The following is a 23156-nucleotide window of genomic DNA, read 5'->3' as shown; positions in this document are numbered from 1 at the left end:
GCTGTTAGATCGCAAGTATGCGACTGAACTGACTGACTGAACTGAGATCGCAAGTATTCTCCTTCCTGAGTGCCCTTAGGCTCACCAGCTCACACTGGTTTGCTGGAATCGATGACTGTGACATTCTTGTTTACTGATATGGCAGGAAATATCCCACTTCTCACTATGATTTTCAAGTGGAGTGGAGAGGTTGAAAGTATTTGAGACAGAGTAAACCGTACCTGCATTTGATTTTCTTTCATTGAAATACTCTATGTTATACAGAAAACTTAAATGAGCTCTGACAATTTTATGCGAACAACCAAGTAACTGACCACAGTATTCAACTTTTAAAAAATAGTTGTAGCACCATAAAGAGTTAAAACCGCAAACCAGAGAAAGAATATAAGAAAATTATAAAAGTCAACAAAGAAACCATATGTCCCAGATAAGATGTGATGAGATTCTCTGAGTAGAATGACACTTCATTTCCATCATATTCTTTCCTAAAAACCATAACCCCCCCCAAAAAAATCGTAATTCCAGTCTAATCATGAGAAAGCATCAGAAAAAACACAAATTGAGGCACTTTCTGCAAAACACACAACTAGATCTCCTTTAAAAGTGTCAAGAGTGCTACAAAAAGGAAAGACTGAGACGCTACCACAGGTTGGAGCAGACTAAGACATGACAACTAAATGCATTGTGGAACCCAGGAAAGGAAAGAGGACATCAGTGGGAAAACTGGGGAATTCCTAATAAACTCTGTGGTTTACTTAATAGTGTCATATAACATTAATTTTTAGCTTTGAGAAATACACTACCACTGCGAAAATGCAACATTACAGGCAGTTGCTCAAAGGGTTACTGTAATTCCCTGCACTACAGTCCCAACACTTCTGTTCATCTAAAATTATTTCAAAATAAAAAGTTTAAAATGGAAAGAGAACAACGGAGGAATTTTTCTTAGCGGGAACAGACTGCCGAGGGGAATTGTGTCCATGAGGCTTAAAAATAATCCAAATCTAATCTGCATATATTTGCATATAGCTTTTTCATTTCAACTTTTACAACAAAAGCCAAAATCCTTTTAGGAAAAGCTGAGTTATCAAATACAGCAGGATGGGGGAAAGGAAACACAAAGATTTGGGAGAGGCTGCATTAAGGGAGGAGAAAAAAACATAAATACAGAGTCACTTCTCTGGTTCTGAGAGCAGCTATGACACTACTAATAAAATAGTCTTAAGAAATTAGCCATATATCCAAATTGACATTGTTGATTTGCTTTATAAACTCAGGGTAGTAATGCTTTTTTTCTTGGCAGAGGGAAATTCTACTGCTGAGGAAAGAAAATGCACCATCCTCCCTGGGAAGGGGTACAAGAGTGGAACAAGCAGCCTTCGCCATGCCCGAGAAGACTGGCTTAACTATCTTAACAATTTACATGGCAAATTGTCACTTTCTCACTCAACATCTGACAAGTGAATTAACATAGAGGGAACTCCATTTGGCTCTGCGATATCAAAAAACAATGATTTTAATACAGAGGGCTACACAATATGATTCTGTCACTGTCCTCCAGTCTTGAAGCATAAAACTCCTGATAAACAATTCCTAAATCCCCATTCTGCAGATTTCCAGTGGTCTGAGGGAAATAAACCCAAGCCCACAGGGTTAGGGCGGCTTTGCAATGTAGAGCTAAAAAATGCCATCTACACACAATTGCTAGTTAATTGTGTTAAACAATTAACAATGTTTACCACCTCTAGCCTTTGGAAATCAGGACTCATTTTTCCACAGTACGGTATAAAATATAACGAGAACTTGAGTCCAATAGTGAAAAATATTAGCCAAACTCAGGTTGAGAGACAATATATGTAATAACTGGCCCATATCCTTGAAAAATGACCAAGGTCAGAACACGGAGAAAAGCATAAGAGCCACTCCAGATTACGGGAAAGCAAAGAAAATGGTAACAAACTGCACATGAACTGTGGGTCTGGACTGAATAAAATGGTATAAAGGACGTGATTAAAGTTGAGGTAGGATCGGACAGCAAAATAGTATTTATCAATATTAAATTCTGAGATTCTGGTAACTGTGCTAGGTATCCTTTCAGAAAATAATTACATACTAAAGTTTTAGTGGGAAATAAAGTTTAAGTTGCAGTTGTGATAAGACTGTATGTTCGGCACTGCAGTCCTGAAAAAGAAAATGGGTGTTCTTGGTAGAGGAAAGAATTCTACAATATACAGAACACATCCATTCATATAAAAAACCAAATACTTTAATGTGTGTGCTAACATACAAGGTTATGCCTCTCACACTACCCTCCTCTTCAAAAACACTGGCTGAAAATCGTTTTGCACTCACTTAGCCCAATTAAGATTGGGTCATCTGGCTTGGAAAATAAGAGGTAAAGGTCGATTCAGGTTTGGGTTCGATTTCTGAGTCAGGAAGATCCCCTGGAGAAGGGAATGGCAACCCACTCCAGTATTCTTGCCTGGAGAATTCCATGGAGAGAGGAGCCTGGAGGGCTGCGGTCCACAGGGTTGCAAAGAGTCGGACATGACTAGCAACTAACACACGAACTTGATCCACTTGGGCCAAACACGGCTCACTACCGCAAACACGCACTGAATTGAAAGCTGTGTGAAGATGCTGCCCCCTGGCGTCAGCATGAGGCAAGTGGAGCAGCACAGTAAAGATGAGTTTCTCACCTTCTAGGCCATTTGATAACGTTGGCCATGCATCTTACATACCACTGCATTCTATACACTGGAAAATATTGGAGGATATATTTATATAACAGTGCCATAGTTATTCACTCGCTGTTCAATATATTCTTGACAGTGAGAGATAAAGAGGCAGCATAAGAGCTTTCAGGCCTGAAGAAAGAGATATATACAACATATAAATGAATTTTATCACGTGCTTTCACAGTGGGAAAAGGTTAAAAATTATTATACCAGAAGCTGAACCAACCACTCATGCTCCAGCACCTCCTCATTTGCATTCCTGAGTCCTCTTAACCTTTTATTTCAGGGAGAAGCAGTATGGTTCAGTGCCAAACAGCAGTGGCCTGGGGAATGAGACAAAATTATCACTGAATTTCTGGTGTCACTTACCGTCTGTGAGACTCTGGGCAGGTTATTTAACCTCAGTATTTTCAGATATAAAATAAGGCGAAAACATCTATTTCACAAACCGGTTGTGAAGATTAAATGAAAAAAAAATCATGTCAAACACCCAGGAGACAATCTGACACAGAATAATAAGCAGACAAAAAAGGTTGAGTTTTTCTTTCCCCACTGGGTTTGATGAACCAAAAAGAAAACTCATACCTCTGCTACTTGTTCTTTTTTTTCTCTTCAAAGTCCTATACAAAGTGTCAAAAAAACAGCTCACACATAGAAGCTAGACTCAAATGCAGTGACTAAGATACATTAGGTAAAAGTGACTGGTGTGTACACGCACTTCTAGGGAACCACTTTGTGCTTAATCGCTCAGTCGTGTCTGACTCTTTGCGACTCCATGGACTGCAGCCTGCCAGGCTCCTGTCCTGGGAATTCTCCAGGCAAGAATACTGGAGTGGGTTGCCATGCTCTCTTCCAGGGATCTTCCCAACCCAGGGATCGAATCCAGGTCTCCCACACTGCAGGTGAATTCTTTACCGTCTGAGCCACCAGGGAAGCCCTTAGAACCATTTTAAAGGAGAGTATTTTAGAGACGGACATCACAAAACCTTCCCAGAAGGACCTAAAGGAACAGAAGGTGGAACACAGGTGTGGAAGAGTAGGAGGAGGAAAGACATATCTATTTATAGTGACTGACCCTTTCATTTTCATCATGATTAAATATGCTGGGCAAAATTAAAAGCTGATGATAAAGAAAAATGGCAAACATTCTGACAGGGTACTCAGTAAATAATACTGTTTCAGTAATCATGCAATTTCTTGTAAAGCACTCTAAAACACTTGCAATAAAGACACGACAATTCCAAGAAAAAGGCAAGGAGATAACAGCAGGAACTGAGGGACCCAAAAGCTTTATTCATTCACTCAGTGCCCATCCATTCCACTCCTATTACAGAAAGAGATAAGGAAGACCTAGAAGCTGACCTCCTATTATTTAGGACCCATCAGGGGAGCAAGATAAATCGGGAGATGAATTGGAATTTGCTCTATGAAAAGCAACAAATCTGTGCACAAAGTACAGAAGTAGCACAGAAAAGAGAGGAGTGAAGAGTCTGTGCTACACACCCCCAAACTCCCTCAACTTTCTCACTTCACTGCTCACCTTCCAGAACTTTCTCTTTTCCTCAAGGTTAAGGAAGATAAAGATTAGCAGAGGAAAAGATGGACAGAGTTGCTCTACCTCTATTTCACTAGTAAAAATGTACTAAAATAAGAGCAAAATACTTTACCTTTTTTCTTACAAATAATAATAGCTTACATTTGCAGAAGGTTTATTACATACTGGGAATCTCAGTGATTGTATTTTTTTAATTCTAGAATGTCCATTTTGTTCTTTCCTATGGTTTTTATTTCTCTACTGATACTTCTAATTCTGCGAAGATTTTCAATCACTGAAAACATGGTTTGCTTTTTTTCACTGTGGACAGTTTTCACGAACATTTTAAATTCCTTGTCCTGGTTTCAACATTTGGTTCATCTTGGAGTTGGATTTGAGAGAATTTTGTCTTCGTTCCTCATATATCAGGAAACCTAAAATTGTTTTCCAGGCATTATGAATGTTAAGCTGCAGAGAGTCTGGGTTCTGTCATTATTTTCTGAGGAGTGTTATTTCCTCTGTTTTGGTAGATAATTTTCTTGCCTGTGCTTGAACTGCTAACTGTTTGGAGGCTGCAGCTCTGGTCTCACTTCAGACTTTCTGTCTATAGCTACTGCTTTGAGTCTGCTCCATGGACAGGTGGGTCTGAGGTCAAAGGTGAGTGTAGACAGTGTTTGGGGATTACTTCTCTGGCTACCAAGGTGGTCTGGCTCCAGGCACTAAAGCTACAACTGCAAATACCTGTAGATATGGGTTCCTACAAATCACTCTATATAAAAAGGGCAAAAGCCCTAAAATGTATCCTGGGAAATCGTAATCCCTGCAGAATAAAAATATAGCAAACCTACACCAAAATATTTATCCAAATCAACCTGCATTTGTTGAATTGTCTACATATATTTAAGTCCATCACATAGTATGAAATTACTTTTTTTCCTCTGTTCTACATATTTGACCAATCTTCATGCATTTCTCTTATGGCTTGGCTGGTAAAGAATCCACCTGCAATGTGGGAGACCTGGGTTTGATCCCTGGGTTGGGAAGATCCCCTACAGAAGGGAAAGGCTACCCACTCCAGTATTCTGACCTGGAGAATTCCATGGACTATATAGTCCATGGGGTTGTAAAGAGTTGTACATGACTGAGCGACTTTCACTTTTCATGTCTATTATACAAAAATCCTTTCACCTTTTGAAGTCACAGCATATGAAGATTGAGGATCATTTCTTCATTATAAATAGGGGAATAAATAGAGAATGGGCTACTGGGAGGCACTCACCATTCCCTCTCCCAACAGGTCCTTAAAGACTTTCTTTCTAAGGAGTTATTCTGGATGAAATCTGATAGCCTAAAAGCAAACAAACAGCATCTTCTGTTGAATTTGCTGTCAGTCTCTATTTTTAACAAAGCAGCAAATAGAGTTTTAAAATAGAAACCATTTATATACTTTTTAAAGAGATTACAATGAAATTTGATACAGTCCCAGCATAATAAAGAGGTCTAACTAGTATCGTTTACTTAAAGGAAGGTTTTGATAACACATATTGTTTCCACTTGTTAAAGTTTCCATTTGTTAAAATAATGCTGCTTTAATAATTACACGCAGCATTGAATATCCCTAAAAAAATTGCTGTGGTTCAATTGCTATGTTGTGTCTGACTCTTTATGACCCCATGGACACCACATTTCCCTGTCCTTCACTATCTCCAGGAGTTTGCTCAGTTTCATATCCATTGAGTCGGTGATACCACCTAACCATCTCATCCTCTGCCAGCCCCTTCTCCTTTTGCTTCAATTTTTCCCAGCATCAAGGTCTTTTCCAATGAATCAGCTGTTCATGTCATTGACTGTGCTAAAGTCTTTGACTGTGTGGATCACAACAAACTGTGGAAAATTCTTAAAGAGATGGGAACACCAGACCATCTTAACTTGCCTCCTGAGAAATCTGTATGCAGGTCAAGAAGCAACAGTTACAATAGGAGATGAAACAACAGACTGGTTCCAAATTGGGAAAGAAGTATGTCAAGGCTGTATATTGTCACCCTACTTATTTAACTTATATGCCAAGAACATCATGCAAAATGCCAGGCTGGATGAAGCACAAGCTGGAATCAAGATTGCCAGGAGAAATATCAATAACCTCAGATATGCAGATGACACCACCCTTACGGCAGAAAGCAAAGAGGAACTGAAGAGCCTCTTGAAGAAGATGAAAGAGGAGAGTGAAAAAGCTGGCTTAAAATAACATTCAAAAAATGAAGATCATGGCATATGGTCCCATTATTTCAGGACAAACAGATGCGGAAACAATGGAAATAGTGAGAGACTGTATTTTCTTGGGCTCCAAAATCATTGTGGATGGTGACTGCAGCCATAAAATTAAATAATGCTTGCTCCTTGGAAAAAAAGCTATGACAAACCTAGGCAACGTTTTAAAAAGCAGAGACATCACTTTTCCAACAAAGATCCCTATAGTCAAAGCTATGGTTTTTCCAGTGGTCATGTATGGATGTGAGAGTAGGACCATAAAGAAGGCTGAGCACCAAAGAACTGATGCTTTTGAACTGTGGTGTTGGAGAAGACTCTCAAGAGTCCCTTGGAGAGCAAAGAGATCAAACCAATCAATCCTAAAGAAAATCATCGCTTCTCGGCCTTTTGGCTAAGATCAAGTGTAATCCTAAAGAAAATCAATCCTGAATATTCATTGGAGGGACTGATGCTGAAGCTGAAGATCCACTTCGATGGCCACCTGATGTGAAGAACTGACTCATTAGAAAAGCCCCTGATGCTGGGAAAGATTGAAGGCAGGAGGAGAAGGGGACGACAGAGGATGAGATGGTTGGATGCATCACCGATTCAATGGACATGAGTTTGAGCAAGTTCCAGGAGATGAGCAGGACATGAATGCTGCGTGCTGCAGTCCATGGGGTCGCAAAGAGTCAGAAACAACTGAGCAACTGAACAACACCTTCGAGTCAGGTGGTTGAAGAACTGAAGTCAGCTTTAGCATCAGTCCTTCCAATGCATATTCAGGGTTGATTTCTCTTAGGATTGACTGGTTTGATCTCCTTGCTGTCCAGAGGACTCTCAAGAGTCTTCTCCAGTACCACAATTTGAAAACATCAATTCTTTGGTGTTCAGCCTTCTTTATGATCCTACTCTCACATCCATACATGACCACTGGAGAAACTATAGCTTTTACTATACGTACTTTTGTTGGCAAAAATGATGTCTTTGCTTTTTAATAAACTAAAACTATATAAATACTCCCCCCAAAATCAAGACTTATGTGTTCCCCAAGTTCCAAGCAAAGGTCCACTTGCTGGGCACGGAGCTGCAGTGGATGCACTAAGAGCCACACCCTCTGGCCAGTCTCTTGTTGGAGAAACAGTTCTGCACATAGTACGGAAGGACCGCGATACCCCGGGCAGGTCTGATTGGGCCAAGGTGGTCATTTGACTCAAACTGGACATGATTTTCATCTAGGAAATTTGAAGTACCTCCCTCAGAAGCCATCAATCGTCAGCAAGCACAGGATTGAGTATGTTATGTAAAGCCAGAGATGGAACAGCCATTTCCTGCCATGTTCAAGCTGAAGAAAGAAAAATGCAGACTGCAGACGTGACCAGTGAAACAGATAAGCAGAGAGATACAACGCTGCTGGCTGTATTCAGAGGAAGATGGAGCACAGTGGTCCCCTGGGGCCTACCCTGATGACAAGAACTGGATTACTGCACTCTCCTGAGTTAAATGAGTTACCACCCTTTATTCAAAGTGAGAAAAGTACTAAGCGCTGGGCTGTGCTTCTTGTTAGAAAGACAAATTAACAGGTCAGTGGAATAATAATAATAATAAATAATAATAATAATAAATAAGAGCAAGAAGACTCTAAGAGGAAGATAGGAAATGTGGCTGTGGAGGTATAGAAAAAAAGCATTTTAGGAGATTTTTCTTAAAAGCCTGTAAAATTAGTGAAGACAAAAAAGTAAAGCATTCAGAGTTATTGAGGATTCAGTCAAATGGGTACTTTCCAAGGCTCATGATGGAAATGCAAATTGTTATAGTGCTTCTTCTAACAAACTGTGCAATATACATCAAAATCCCTAAAAAGAGAGTGTGACTGAATCTTGTTGGGGACAAAGGTTGCTTGGATGTGGCCACAAGAGTTGCCTCCATGACTGCTCCTTCTGTGAGAAGCTTCTACGAATACAAACAGAAAAGACAGGCTTCTTTAATAGTGCTTAGCTCCCATGTTTTTTAATATTTTCACTAAGTTTCTGTCAGATAAAGCTAAGCATATGATAAGATGGCAGAAAAATTTCTACTACATTTTCACTAGAAATCTTAAAATAAAAATTCACTTTGAAAATTTAAAAAACTAGAAGATCACATTTAGAGAAAGTATACTTATTTCTATAAGCATAGAATATATATCTGTAAAAGATATGCACCAAAATTGTAACTATTTATATATGAAGGAATATGGTTTATTTTTTCTAAATAATTTTAGCTATATTTATGAATTCTTGGTACTATGTCGTGCTTTCCGAATTAGACTAGTTTAAAAAAAGAATTCAGATAAAGCAGGTAGAAACAATGTGAATAAAAACAATTTCATGGACAGCAGGAAGAATTTAAAAATAGAAAGTACAAGTAGACAAAATTATAAATTAGAGCTTCAAAAATATCTGTAAACATTGACCCAAGTGTCTAATAATTTCTTCTAAGGAAATAATTCTAAATGTGGACAAATAGCTATGCACAACATGATCATCAAATCATTTTTGACATTTATTTTAAAACGTCCTTAATTATTGGCGGAAAACCTAAGTAAGTTACAGTTTAAGTACTTACTGCAGAGCTATCAGTCACTAAACATGATCTTTATCAAGGTTTACATGTGACAAATGGAAACGATTGGAAAATTGAACATAAAATTTAATCTCAAATATGAAAAGAACAGAGCCCATAGAAAAAGCAACTAAGGAAATATACTAAACAATAACAGTTTGCTATTGGAAGGTAGGATTATAGGTGTTGTGTGTGTGGTGTGTGTGGGTGTGTGGTGTGTGTGGGTGGGTATGTGTGTGTGTGTGTGTGGGTGTGTGGGGGGAGGCGGGCGGTTTCCTGTGTGTTTGCTTTGCTTCTTCACAATTTCCTCTCCTCTCTTTTCCACAATAGGGAAGTCCTAAACTGACCAGCAGAAAGAAAGAATTTTAAAAAGTAGAAAGAGAAAATCCGTGGGGCAAAAGTACAAAAACCAAAACAAAACACTGCACATACCTGTTCAGATCTGGAGAGAGAATTTTTTTGGAGGGCTTTGAAGGATTCAACCTGAACAAGTAATTACCCGTTTACCATGTCTGCCCAACCTTGTGAAAACTCCCAAGGACTCCATGAAGTCTTTGGTTTCTCCAGGAGGCCGGGGAAAAACGCATGTGAGAAGTCAGGCAGGGGACAGGCAAGCACCTCGCAGCCCCGTACCTGCCGGGGGTCTCAGGGCACAACCCACAATAGGACGCTCGTCCACCCCAGGGCCCCGGCCCCCTGTGCTTCTGCCAGGCTGATGTTTTCACAGAAATCGCTTTCAAGACGGAGGCAATTTTTTTCTGACATGTAAACTGAATGAAGACCACAAGCTGTTAAAGCAGCAGGGTAGGACAGAGAGGACGGAGCTGCGGACCACGGGAGTATCAGACGAGGATGCATCTCCACAACCACCACGAGGCAAAGTCCTGCAGGACTGGGAGCCTGGAGGAGGAGTACCCTTGGTAACCAGCAGCCTTAGGCAGCAGACTCACAGCCAGCACTAAAAATAGCGCAGGGCTATCTATACCTGGTTGAGTCACTAGGAAGCACTAAAAATAGGACAATGCAGAAGGCTCTTTACAGGAAGAGCATCAATTTTGTTTGCTAGCTCTTAAAAACAAATCAGACAATTCCTATGTTACAGGCCATCCAATTTTTCTCTTCTCGTCAATCTCTCCTGCGCGCAGACGGGCACACACACATAAGCACAGATACATGTATGTGTGTGGAGGGAGGGGGGTGGTGGGATGACCCAAACAAGCAGTCTGGGTGAGGGATTAGCCACAGAAGATAATCGGGGTGTGGGAGCTGAAGTGGGGCTGGGGGTTTGGGGGTTCTTGTGGGAGTGAGAGGGCGAGCTAAATAAACTAGTAAGCCTATCATGCATCCTCTGCTCAGAGAAACCCACACTGGGTATTCAAATCGTACTATACTGACAGTATTCCCTCCACTGGAAGGCCTGCAATACCCCATATGCACACATAGAAAAAGGGCTGCAAGAATCTATTCCAAAACAGCATTCTCTTTACACTACCGTCAAAGCGAAACCCTCATCTTTAACCACATACTCTCCTAATTTAAAATTATCAAATATCACCCAAAGCCCCGGGCACAAATTGTTCATGACTTGTCATCAAAGGAGCACTTTCTTCACATTTTCCAGTTGCCCTTGCTCATCACTCATGCTCCTCCTTTTCAGCCAGGGCTAATCCGAACCGGTCCCTTTGTTTACCCTTGAATTCCTGCACGTCCAAACACCTCCCCTTCCATGATGCCCATCTCCAATGTCTGCGCCACACGAGTTCACCTTTAACATAGGAAAAGTCATGGCTGTGCCTCGCGCCTTGTGGAGGCTCCACTGCATGGGGACCGTTTGGCCGGGGTCCCTAGACGGGCTCAAATGCTGCTGCTAGGGTGGTGGTCACTGTGGCTGTTTTGTCACTGGTATAAGACCAATGGAAACACTAGTGGGCCTCCTTAAAATGACACAGAGCCAGCAGGCTAGTCAGTTTGGCGAATATTTAAAGAGGAGGAGCAGGAATGATAAGAAAGCAAAGGGTTCATGCATACCCATTAACCTTTTCTGACTACAGAAAACTACAGATGTTTTTGCCTCCAGAAACATCTCAGAACTGCATGTCATCTCTTACTGGTAAATATGTGGGTTTTCAAGGGTGCACAGAGAATTCTTCCTGTTCCCCTCTTTCCTCTTTGGAGTGAACAACACAGGACATGTGCCAAGATGCCTGAGCCGGGACAGTTCTTACATAACCACCTTATTCTCAAATTGGTTCTGGTCCCTTCCATTGGAAAGGTTTTGACAGCCTTCCTACACATACAAAATGCCATACCCAGAATTAGAATCCCACACCACAGAGCCAGCTCCTGGTGTATAAATTACTTCCTCCCAGACATAAAACAGGTCTGCATGGCTTGTTCACACCTCCTCTCCCAAGGTCACATCACACCAAATTCAGAGCTATGAGACACACTGACAAATGGTGACCATTTGGAAAAAGGGGAAAAAAAAATTCTCAGGAAAGAGAACGAGAATAGACTAACTTGACCTGGGGCTGTTCAATCGCTGTCCAAGGCAAGGTCGACAGCAAGCAGGCGATTGCACCAGTGGTCTCCGTACTGACATTTCTTTACCCTCTGGCCTGCACCCCGGAAGAGCCAGCACTGCTTTTCAAGATGCTCTGATACCAGCCTATGTGTGCTAAGTCACTTCAGTCGTGTCCGACTTTTTGCAACCCCACACACTGTAGCCCACCAGGCTCCTCTGTCCATGGCATTCTCTAGGCAAGAATACTGGAGTGGGTTGTCATGCCCTCCTCCAGGAGATCTACCTGACCCAGGGATCGAACCCACGACTCTTATGTCTCCTGCATTGGCAGGCAGGTTCTTTACCACCAGTGCTACCTGGGAAGACCCCTGATATCCTAGCAAGGGCAAACCAAAAGGTTCAGCCATGAAGCAGAACATGATGGGAAGAGATGCTGGATGTTTACAACAATCCATCATAGGTACCAGAATCCCATAACTGCTTGTCCTATTTAAGACTCTGATCAAATGCTCGAGCTCTAGAGCTGTCTAGCCTAAGTCCAAGGTACTCTAAAGGGCTACCCTGTACGGAGTCAGCCAATTGAAAAATGTTTCCTGTGGTGAACAGCAAAATTTCTTTGGTTTACATTGTGATTTTGAGCCCTCCTGCCTCTTGGAAATCCTCATAGGAGCAAGTGTCTATGAGGACCAAATCCTTAAGGACATGCTTAACCATGGGCCTGAATGCTAGTTCCTGAGCTGCTATTCAAGGCAGAGGAAAAGGAGTTAACCTCTTCATTAAACACTTCTTGAAGATTATAAAATTCCTGCCCTGCCTGACACTTTAAAAAAATTCTCTAGAATTCATGGACTTTGGGACCTATTGTGCATGTGCGTGCATGCTCAGTCATGTTTGACTCTGTGCAACCCCATGGACCATAGCCTGCCAGGTTTCTCTGTCCATGGAATTCTCCAGGCAAGAATAGTGGAGTGGGTTGCCATGCCCCTCTCCAGGGGATCTTCAGGAATCAAACCCAGTCTCATGCATTACAGGCAGATTCTTCACCATCTGAGCCACCAGCAAAGCACTCTTAGGACCTGTTATCCCTCAGATTAGCTCTACTTTGAGGCCACTTATTTCTACTCTCTGATACAGCTGGTTCCAGTCAATTGGAGAACTGTCAAAACACAGACCCCACACTCACTGTGGCCACCCAACCCAGAGGGTAACTAATTAGAATTTACTAAATTTCTCTCAATGTCAGGCAGGTTTGATTTCTGTTAACTCATTAATCTCAACTACAAAGCTTAGGTAGGAACTATTACTATGCTATTCTTACTAATGCAGATGATGGGCTATAGAAAGGTTAGGTAAATTGCCCAAGGTCACACAGCTGACAGCAATGGAGCTGGGATGCAAAACCAGGCAGTCTTGGCCCCAGAGTGTGTGTCCGTAGAGCAGTGCTATATTATCTCAGATGAAACGGACTTGTTTATATATCATTAAGCCCACATTCCCTGTGCATCACCCTTGCACCCACTGGATGGTAACCCTTGCTGCAAAATCCCATGTACAAAGAAAGAATGCCAGGAAAGGGTTACTTGAAGGAGTCCCTGATTAACACGGTTTAATAAGTTGCCTCCATAGCTTTGTTTTCAAGGAGACAAAATTCTTGTGGGTTTTAAGCTAAAGTTTAAGGCAGAATGTTTTGGCTGGTGCAGGGCTCAACCTTTTAAAAATTACCCCACCAAGTTCTCTGCCTTCTAAGAGCTGCTCTTGATAGAAAATAATCTTCTGTCTGGAGAGTAACTAACACACATGCCTTTGTGTGGAGCGCCCCCTAGTGACTAGAAGTCAGCACTAACAGGAGATAAATGGCCCACCTTGGGTACAGTGATGCTGAGAAAGCTTGAGGGCGGGAGAAGGGGGTGACAGAGGACGAGACGGTTGGATGGCATCACTGATTCAATAGACATGAGTCTATGCAAGCTCCAGGAGACAGTGAAGGACAGGGAAACCTGGAGTGCTATAGTTCCTGGGGTCGCAAAGAGCTGGACACGACTTAGCGACTGAACAACAACTGGAGAACTGAACAGGAGGAGAGTGGGGAAAACAGCGAGCAGGAGCAACCCATCCTCTCACTCAGCTCTTAGTAGCCACCTGAGAAATTCTGCCTAGAGTTAAAATTAATTACCTTAAAACAGGAGAGGAGAACGAAGCCCAAATATTGTCATGGCAATGAATCACAGTCCATTTGTTGGTAAAAATTTTCCTTTACAATATTTCTTTTAAAAATATAAAGCACTTCAAGAGCACAGTTATTCTCGAGCCCCTTATAGGGTTGATGGATTTTTTCCCCACCTTCACATGGCATCCATGGGTAACTCTTGGGGGGCAGATTCTGAGATGAGTCTGTCCCCAGTTCTTGCGCCTCTGCACTCCTTTCCCTTGCTAGGGAAGGGAGAAGGAAGTAACCTGTCACGTACGAGAAGTCACCGAGCTGATGGAAGTGGCAGCGACAGCACCAGCCCTGATACAGGAGTGAGGCGGTGGTAACCGGCCCACCTGTCAGCTCCAACAGCGGCAGAGAGCCTGCGTGGGGGCTGCCCCTGCAAGCCAGACGCACCAGGCCCACTCGGACCGTCCTTTCCCACCCCAGCCAGCCAGCAGAGGAGGAAGAGCAAACAAAAAGTCTGCAAGTGCTCCACGCGGGACTTCTTGATGTCCCTCTGCATCACCAGCGAGTGTGATGACGCGACCCTGAGACGGAGGCGGCCCTACCACCACACCAACCGGAAAAGCCCATGGCGCAGCAGCTCTGTCCACTGATCGCCCCCCTCAGTTCAGTGACGGAGAAATGAAGCCCCACATCCCATCTGGTTCTGCCAGAGACTTTCGGAAGCGAGCTTTTCTTCTTCTGTGTGTGCACCCACAACTTCAGCAATGCTATGGTCTCAGCACTTAAAACCAAGCGTGAAGACAGTAGACGCTACACTGTGCATCACTGATCGAAAACAGCCAAGACAGACGCTGCAGAGCCCGTCCTGGCCACGTGTCCGCTCTTTACCGCTAATGAGGAGCTGCCAGACTCTTACCTGCCAATCAAGGAAGTGACTAACAGAACTGCTTGCAAATTTTGACTTAAACTATGGGTATCCTCAAATAATGCCCTTCTTTCACTTTCCCTTTCACAACCCCCTTGCTATTTGTTGAAGTGAGGAAGAGAAAGGCAGGGATAAAACGGAAAGAAATGTTCAAGAGGTTCAAGATGGGAGTCTCGATGATATCTCTGAACAATTAATTCCAGAAATGGATACTTAAACGGGGCTTCCCAGGTGGCACTCTGGTAAAGAATCAGCCTGCCAGTGCAGGAGACACAAGAGTTACAGGTTGGATTCCGGGTTGGGAAGATCCCCCGGAGAAGGCATGGTTACCCACTCCAGTTTTCTTGCCTGGAGAACCCCATGGATAGAGGAGCCGGGGCCGGGGGCTACAGTTCACAAGGTCACAAATGGCTACTAAAAGAAAAAGTTGAAAAATGAATCCATAAGATTCTACTCACCTGAGAAATACATATCAAGAATCAGCCCAGACTTCCACGATAGCTTTGTACCACGTCCCAGCTGGTTCATTTTTACTCCATTTACCACTGCTACACACTCCAAGTTATTGTTGTTCCATGCTTTAATTACGCATTTTTTTAAACCCCCAAATACATTATTATTATCATTGTTTCTACGGTCGATATTCATCTGGATTTTCTATTTATACTGCATTTTCTTGCATTTCCAGGTTAAGACAGAAGAAAATATTCGACGTATAGACTCTTATGCCCCATATAAAATATTTTCACGACAGCATAAGGAAAAATAATTGGAAACGAGCATCAGGAGATGTGGGTGCTACATATAAATGCTCACTGGCTATGAACAGCAGGCAAATCTCACTTAACAAGGAGGCCAGGTGGGCATCTTAGAATGGTCCTAGCTTCTGTAGGGCCTTGATGAACGCTAAGCAGATCTCCTGAAAAGATCCTAAGGCTTCTTGTCTTGGCCCTACAGCTTCACACTCTGCAGGCTGATAAGCGGAGCTGTAATATAATTGGGTGTCCCAGTGGCTGATACTCCCGAGTCTGTCGGGGGTGAGGTCTGATTGAGAGTCGCCAGTGGCTGTGGGTTTACCCCATCTGCTGGCTGATTCTGCTCAGGCTTCACTAATAACTGGCATCTCTCGGCTGGTTCAGTAACGCCCGACTCTTTGTGACCCTGTGGGCTGGAGCTCACCAGGCTCCCCCTGTTCGCAGGACTTTCCAGGCAGGGATACTGACTGGAGTGGGCTGCCATTTCCCCTAGCAGATGCACAGTGCTCTGTTAATTCGTTTCCTTTCAGATGGAGCAAGACTAGAAATGATTAGGACCAGGGTCTCACTGCACTTTGAATAGGGAAAGGCAGTTTCTGGACAGAATGGACCAGAACACGGTGTCCATGAGGCAGAAGATAGAAGATGCGGTTCTGGGCAATAGGTGCGTGCGGTAACTGCCTGTGATTTCATCCAGACTGAAGCTAAACATTCAGGGAGCTCAGTTATCCCTTCATCACAGTCTGTAAAAGGTCCCTCCCTTGGGTGGACGGGGTAGGCTGGGGCTGGGTGGTCCGACTAAGACTTGCCAGAGCTTCCGTGCAGAGCACCCCAACCCTAATTAGTTGTCCTTTTTTTTATGACCTATTTTTCATGGGTCACATCTTTAACTATTTGAAATTAAGGTTCTTGGTTAGGAATACTATTCCAATAATTAAATCATCCCTATGGGAAAAAGTGATTTTCTTTATTAAAGTCTGCTTTAATTTGTGGTTCCAGAAATGCTCGAGAAAGGGGGTTGAGGCCAGCAAAAATTAAGTAAATGTTAAAATTTACTTTCCATATAGTCTAGATTCTTACTAATGCTGTCCTTGTAGTCCAAGGGACTGAATCACATTTTCAGTGACAAAACCTTTAAGAAAGTCCTGTTAGGAGTGATGCTGAAATATAAGCCAGACTCACCCGAGGCTGCATTCTCATCTGTGCAGAATGAGTTTGGAATGAAACTTGATTATAGGATGAAAATTCACCTAATTACAGGGAGTAGCATTTGGTACAGCAGCAGTTTCAAGGCAGCTTCTTGAAATAAATGACTCAAGTCAGAGTAGGTTATAGTATTCACACCCGCCCCGACTGTCCTGAGTGGTGCTGTGATTTGCAGACATTTGTTAACATCCCACATACCTGTGAGATCTTGAAGAATGGGCGATCTCTTCCCAACTTAACATGTAGGGGACATGTGCTGAGCACAGAACTGAGCCTCGGGCCGCCTGAGCTTCTCCTCTCCATGGCTCACCCCAGCCTGAAAGCTCTCCAGGGCCTTACAGTATGTTGATTCTCTTTATTTCCTATGCTTTTGGTCTATGAAATCATCACAGACACTGAGCCATTGTTCTTAAGGGTAGTACAAGTTTATGTTCCTTTGAGCCCCTGGTCACAAATTTTTGTCAACTGATCAATGTATAACCTTATTTTATGTGCATTTCTGTTTAAAAACTCACTATGTAACATATTGATTCATTAACACAACTCACAGCAACAACAGTGTCACTCATGCCTGAAGTAAGTTTATCCAAGACACAGGTTTTCTCCATAAGATACATACATCACAACCTTCTACACTTAGGAAGACTAGACAGCACTTTAGCACAGTGTTTGGGGCCACTGTAAATGGCAAAATCACCAAGAGAAAGCACAACATTTCAGAAAATGTGTCCTGGGCTGGATTGCAAAAGGGATACTCGTTTAAAATAAGAGTTGAAATAAGAAGGCAGATACCTTGCTGATCTCATGAGACTGCTCGGTAACTCAATTTTTTTGCCACTAAGTGCTTGTCTGCAAATGACTGTGAAAGCCCACGATGACTGATTTCAAGGTTACAAATAAATTGTAGTGAATGGGTGAATATTCAGGTATGGAAGCCATGAAGATTTACTGTCTATTTTAACCCCTCTGAATTTAAAATTCTCTATTACTGGTCCCTTGCTTGCAATGCCAACTCTACTTCTCTGCCCCCAGGACAACATGAACATTGGCCATGACAAATTTCTTGCAGTTTCCCAAGCACACATTATTCCCTCATCTTTAACTGTTATTTTGAACCATGCATTTTCTCATTATCTTCCTAGGAGTAACTTACAACTCTCACACTCCCCCATCATTGCCTCTCATAGTGTCATGGGACACTGGGCAACATTCCAATAATAATATTAATAGCAGTTGTAACATTGTCCAAATTGCTATGTCCGGGTATCGTTCCGTACGATATATAAGTGTTTACTCATTTAATTCACACAGCAAACCTATAGACAGAAACAACTAACATGCCCCATTTTAAAGATAAGAAAATTGAGACACGACAATGTCAAGTACCTTGCCGGAATCACTCAGCCTGTGGGTGGCAGAGTCAAAGAGAGCCCTGGACAAGCGTAATCCCAATGTCACACTCTCCTAGTAGCTGTTGATTTCCAGCAGCATTTAGACTAAGTTGCTTTCTTCTGTGGTATGGGAACAGAGATGGAGATGGAGATGGAGATGGAGGAAGAGATATATAAATATGCATCTCATTTCATATCCTGCCATCTGTATTTGAGAAAAAATATATTAAAATGACACCAAGCACTGCATATATAATTATGGATAATTATACTTGTGCATAAGTATCTTCTATCACCCAAGAAGGTAAAAAAATCCTTTAAAAATTTGAATGTAAGTCCGTATTCATCATTTGTTTTTTCATTTTCTTATATTTTCTGATGCTTTGGAATCTTGGGTCCTTGCTGACATTGGAGGGGCTCCCCTTTGCAGAGTGACCTACTTTCTAGAGATAAGAAGGTTGCCTTCATCCCCCAACAACCTCTTTTATCAGGTGTTTACACTTGGGGCCACCATCCACCGGCCCTAATGAACACAGGGCCAAGTACCGGACAATGCAGGGCAGCATGCAGGCTCCAGAACTCAGGGAGATTAATCAAACCAGCTAGTTCTGAGTCTGCTTACCCGCTGTGCCTTGGCTTTCCCGCAGAAACCACAACAAAGGCTGTTGCCTGTGTTTTCCCCTTGCTCTCTCTGTCTCCTGACCGACCCTAGTGGCCCCTTATGTTCCTGTGAGGTCACATGCTCCCTCCTCTTGGGATTTACGAATAACAACTTGCCTGTTCAACAACAATCATGTACAGGGGCAGAGCTGGCCTTATTTTACCTCAACTACATTTTAAAAGAGTCTTAATTCTGAAATAATATTTTCCCCAGTACCTTGTTTCACCATCACATGTTACCCATTTTTTTTTCTGTTAAGACCATCTGAAAATGTTAAGGTAAATGCTTATCAAAACACTTCATATTAAAAGCACATTATGCTGTTCAGAAAGAGTTTCTTTTTAAAAATGAGCTTATTTTATCCCCAGTCAAGCTGAAGAAAAAGAAAAAGGCAACTAAGGAAAAAACCCACTCTTTTCCATTTTTTGACATCTGCCTTAGTCCAAGAGGGCTCAAGAAAAAAGAACTACAGATACCTACTTTTAGACTGGACAAAGGTAAAATCCACAAATAGAGAAGCTATCAATTTGACATCAAGACAGTCATGTTCTAAAGGGTCTGTGGCCAGGAACTCAACTCTTCTCAGAGTATGCAAAGCATTCTGCACAGTTCCTAGTCATTATAGTCAATAGGGCATGGTCTGTATAAAGGTATTTCCTGTGTTTTCAAAATAAAATCACTCTAAAAATGTGAATCTGCCTTCTGTCACATTGAGAAGCACACATACCCCTTCTTAGAAGTTCCAATAAGATTAGTATTAACGCAGACATTCCCAACTCCCTCTTCTTACCAGGGAATCTACAAGCATGTCCATTTTGCAACTCAGAAACCATTAACTAAAAGATCTTGGAAGAATAAGCAGCTTTGTGTTAAGAGCAAGTGCTTTTCTGTGTTATGACTAACCATACAAGCCATTTAGCCACTTTAGATTGGGACTTTAGAATGATTTCACCAGAAAAATCTGCTCTGTTGGGATGCTGCGCTGAGAAGAAATGTGGGGCCCATCTGCCTTCTCAAAAGTGTCGTGCTTTATTATCCGGTAACAAACTGTTCTTCTTGCCTTGTTGGAGCAACGGCCCCTCCACTTCAGAAAACGTAAAAAGCTGCCTATGATTTCCTCGATATGTGCTCTCCGAAAAGTAAGGGAGGGAGGTGCCATTGGCTGGGAGCCTCTGCCAAGCCAGGTGCAAGGCCAGTTGCTAAAAGATGGTCTTGCAGGGCCCTCCAGCAGCTGCCAAATAGAAGAGCACCTGCCCAGTTTCATCCTGAGGAAACGGACACCCAAATAGGTTAAATAACTGCCCCGTGCTTGCACGCCAAGTCGCTTCAGTTGCGTCCGACTCTTTGCCACCCTATGGATTGTAGCCCATCAGGCTCCTCTATCCATGGGATTTTCCCAGCAAGAAAACTGGAGTGGGTTGCCATGCCCTTCTCCAGGGAATGTTCCCAACCCAGGGATCGAAACTGCACCTCCTGCGTCTCCTGCTCTACAGGCGTATTCTTTACCATTGAGCCACCAGGAAAGCTCAAATAACTGCCCGACTGGCCAGTTATTAATAAATGACTCGTTAGTAGTAAGTGACTTTTTAAGTGGGAAGGATGGAATTAAAATCTAAACTCACTCAACTCCAAAAATTTGTCACTTAACATTTCCTACTCAGATGTTAAAAAGAGGAATTACAATCTTATATGACTTGAACTTTTCTTCAAAGATATCCAAAAGGTTACCCAAATCTCAGATTGTGGAGGAGGTCGGTAAGGAGTTTACAGACAAGATTACTCCTCCTTTGGAAGCACAGAGAGAATCCTTTTATCAGGAAGCTTACTGCATCCAGAGCTTTCCGGGCCGGACACTTGTTCTCCATCAGTTTTCTGCGTTTTGCACAATGGCCTCTAGGTGGCACCACCAGCCTGTGTTTCCATTAGTGCTGCTCCGGCTAAGTCACTTCAGTCGTGTCCGACTGTGCGACCCCTTAGACGGCAGCCCACCAGGCTCCGCCGTCCCTGGGATTCTCCAGGCAAGAACACTGGAGTGGGTTGCCATTTCCTTCTCCAGTGAAGGAAAGTGAAAAGTGAAAGTGAAGTCGCTCAGTCGTGTCCGACTCTTCGCGACCCAAGGACTGCAGCCCACCAGGCTCCTCCCTCCATGGGATTTTCCAGGCAAGAGTACTAGAGTGGGGTGTCATTGAGGCCTGTCTATTTCTGATGACACGTAGTCAAAAGAGAAAATTTCTGCTTGTGAAAGTGGTTGCATCATTTCTAGCATTAGAAATCATGACTAACTAGTCTTTTCAGTTTCTCCATTACCTGATGCAAGATCATGGCCTGGAAGACGTTTCAGAGGAAGGACTAAAATTGAGAGCTCAAAGAAAGTACCAGGGAACAATGAAGGAAATCAACACTCCATTTTGGTTATTCTCTGTTCAAGATCTTTGCTTCTTTTTTTTTTAAATGACTTTTCAAATCCTTGGAGTGGAGGCCACATAAGTGCTGAAGGCCTTAAAGCCACATCAAATTAACTTTTACTTTAAAAATGCAACTTTCTCCATAAAGTACTCAGAAAGCAAAAAACACTCAGCAGGCGTTGAAAACTAACACAGAGACAGACCCCAGAAGCCAACTATGGAAGGAATTATCAATCGTGTTAAGACAGATGGAGCTCCATAGAGAAAAATCACTGAGTTTGGCTTGTGGGATACCCTGGAGATTTCACACAGGACCAAAGCATGGAAATAAAAAAGATATACCTCCCACCCTCGTTAAGTCTATCCTTCCTAGAGACCTGCAGTAACACAAAAAGCTGGGATAACCCAAGTCCTACCGAGTGGTCTTTCCTCAACTTCCCTCTCTCCTCCGTCCCTCAGACACATGCCCAGGACAAGAGGTGACACTGTGTGTTCTGGGACCCAACTGGCCCCGACAAAAACCACTAGGACCTGGGTCAGAGACGCATTGTGTCCAGGGATCAGTGTGTGTAAAGAGGACACTTTGCATTTTCCACATTGTTCAAATGCACTAGAAATCCAAGCAGTATCAAAAGGAGGACCATGAAGTGGCAGTAACTCAGGTGTACCCTACCACCAGGCTCTCCGGGACAGAATATCAGGATCAAGGCGAAGCAGCTCGAAATGTACACACCTTGGTCTTTTCCCTGGCCATTCTGATAAGACCTAAGGGTAGGAGGTTGGATGATTTTGCACAACTTCCCAGGTGATTTGCATATGACTTCTGGCTAAACATGGGGCTTCCCTGGTGGTTCAAAAGGTAAGAATCTGCCTGCAGTGCAGGACACCCAGGTTCAATTCCTGGGTCGGGAAGATCCCCTGGAGAAGGAAATGGCAACCCACTCAAGTATTCTTGCCTGGAGAATCCCATGGACAGAGTTGCCTGGTAGGCTCCAGTCCATGGGGTCACGAAGAGTCAGACACGACTGAGCGACTAACTTTCACTTTCACTTTCCCCAGTCAACACATTAAAATAAAACCTGGAAGGAACTGTCGGGAGGTAGAATTCGAGCTGCATCCACAGTTCCACGGCTAACTCCCTAGTAACCTGTCTGCCAACACACAGGTGGGTGAGAGCAGGACCGGGGCCACCTTGGAACCTTGATCATCGACACACACCAAGCACAGGGACTCTGACCTCTCCATCAGTCTTGGAGTTTTTTGCTAAAATTTAGAAAAACAGAGTCAGCTAAAAGATCAAAGGGAATGTCAAAGTCAAAATTTGGGATATGACAGCATAAAAATGAAGCTCTGTAAAGCAAGTTGCGAAGCTGAATACAATGCTTCACAAGTGTTCTTATTAGAAAAAGCATGTTAAGACTACCAGTAAAAAAGGCATAACATCAAATTATTATGTTTTTTCTAGTTTTACAAATATTATTGGAGAGGTTTATTAAAAAGTTACTCTGATGCACTAATGGTTAAAATGGAAATTACCCAGTGTTTGTGGAAAGCAATTTGATGATATCAAAAACTTTAAAAATATATATCATAGAAATGCTAGTTCCATGGATTTATCCTAATGACATGATCAAGGATGTACATCAATACTGAGAGGCAAAGATGTTAATTGCAGACTTAGCTGTAACTTTAAAACACTGAAATACTCAGTAAAAGAGCTTGGCTAAATAAACTGTAGTACACTCATATAATAAAAACTCTTCAGTAATGAAAAACAATGCATATAACTGATGTGGAAACATTTTCAAAGAATTCCCACAAAAGACAAGGTTTTCCAAATAACAATAAAGCATAAATACCAATGTGTACAAATGAATACTAATATTAGTGTGTGTATGTATATTCAAGGAAAGGGTATTTGAGTTATAAAATAATGCCCGATGATTTCTAATTACTGAAGATAGAAGTCTCATTTATGTTGGTTATGAAGGAGGTAGAAAGAAACCCA

At 42.5% G+C, this 23156-nt stretch overlaps 1 protein-coding gene across 2 annotated transcripts in view; it reads right to left on the bottom strand.

Moving 5' to 3' along the window:
• ELMO1 (engulfment and cell motility 1) overlaps positions 1-23156 on the bottom strand; it is a 556385-nt gene that overhangs the window by 312731 nt on the left and 220498 nt on the right. The window lies entirely within an intron of this gene.

Source organism: Muntiacus reevesi, chromosome 6 (assembly GCF_963930625.1).
Source record: "Muntiacus reevesi chromosome 6, mMunRee1.1, whole genome shotgun sequence".
In the NCBI taxonomy this organism is placed as follows: Eukaryota; Metazoa; Chordata; class Mammalia; order Artiodactyla; family Cervidae; genus Muntiacus; species Muntiacus reevesi.
This window is presented reverse-complemented; position numbering and strand designations above follow the sequence as displayed.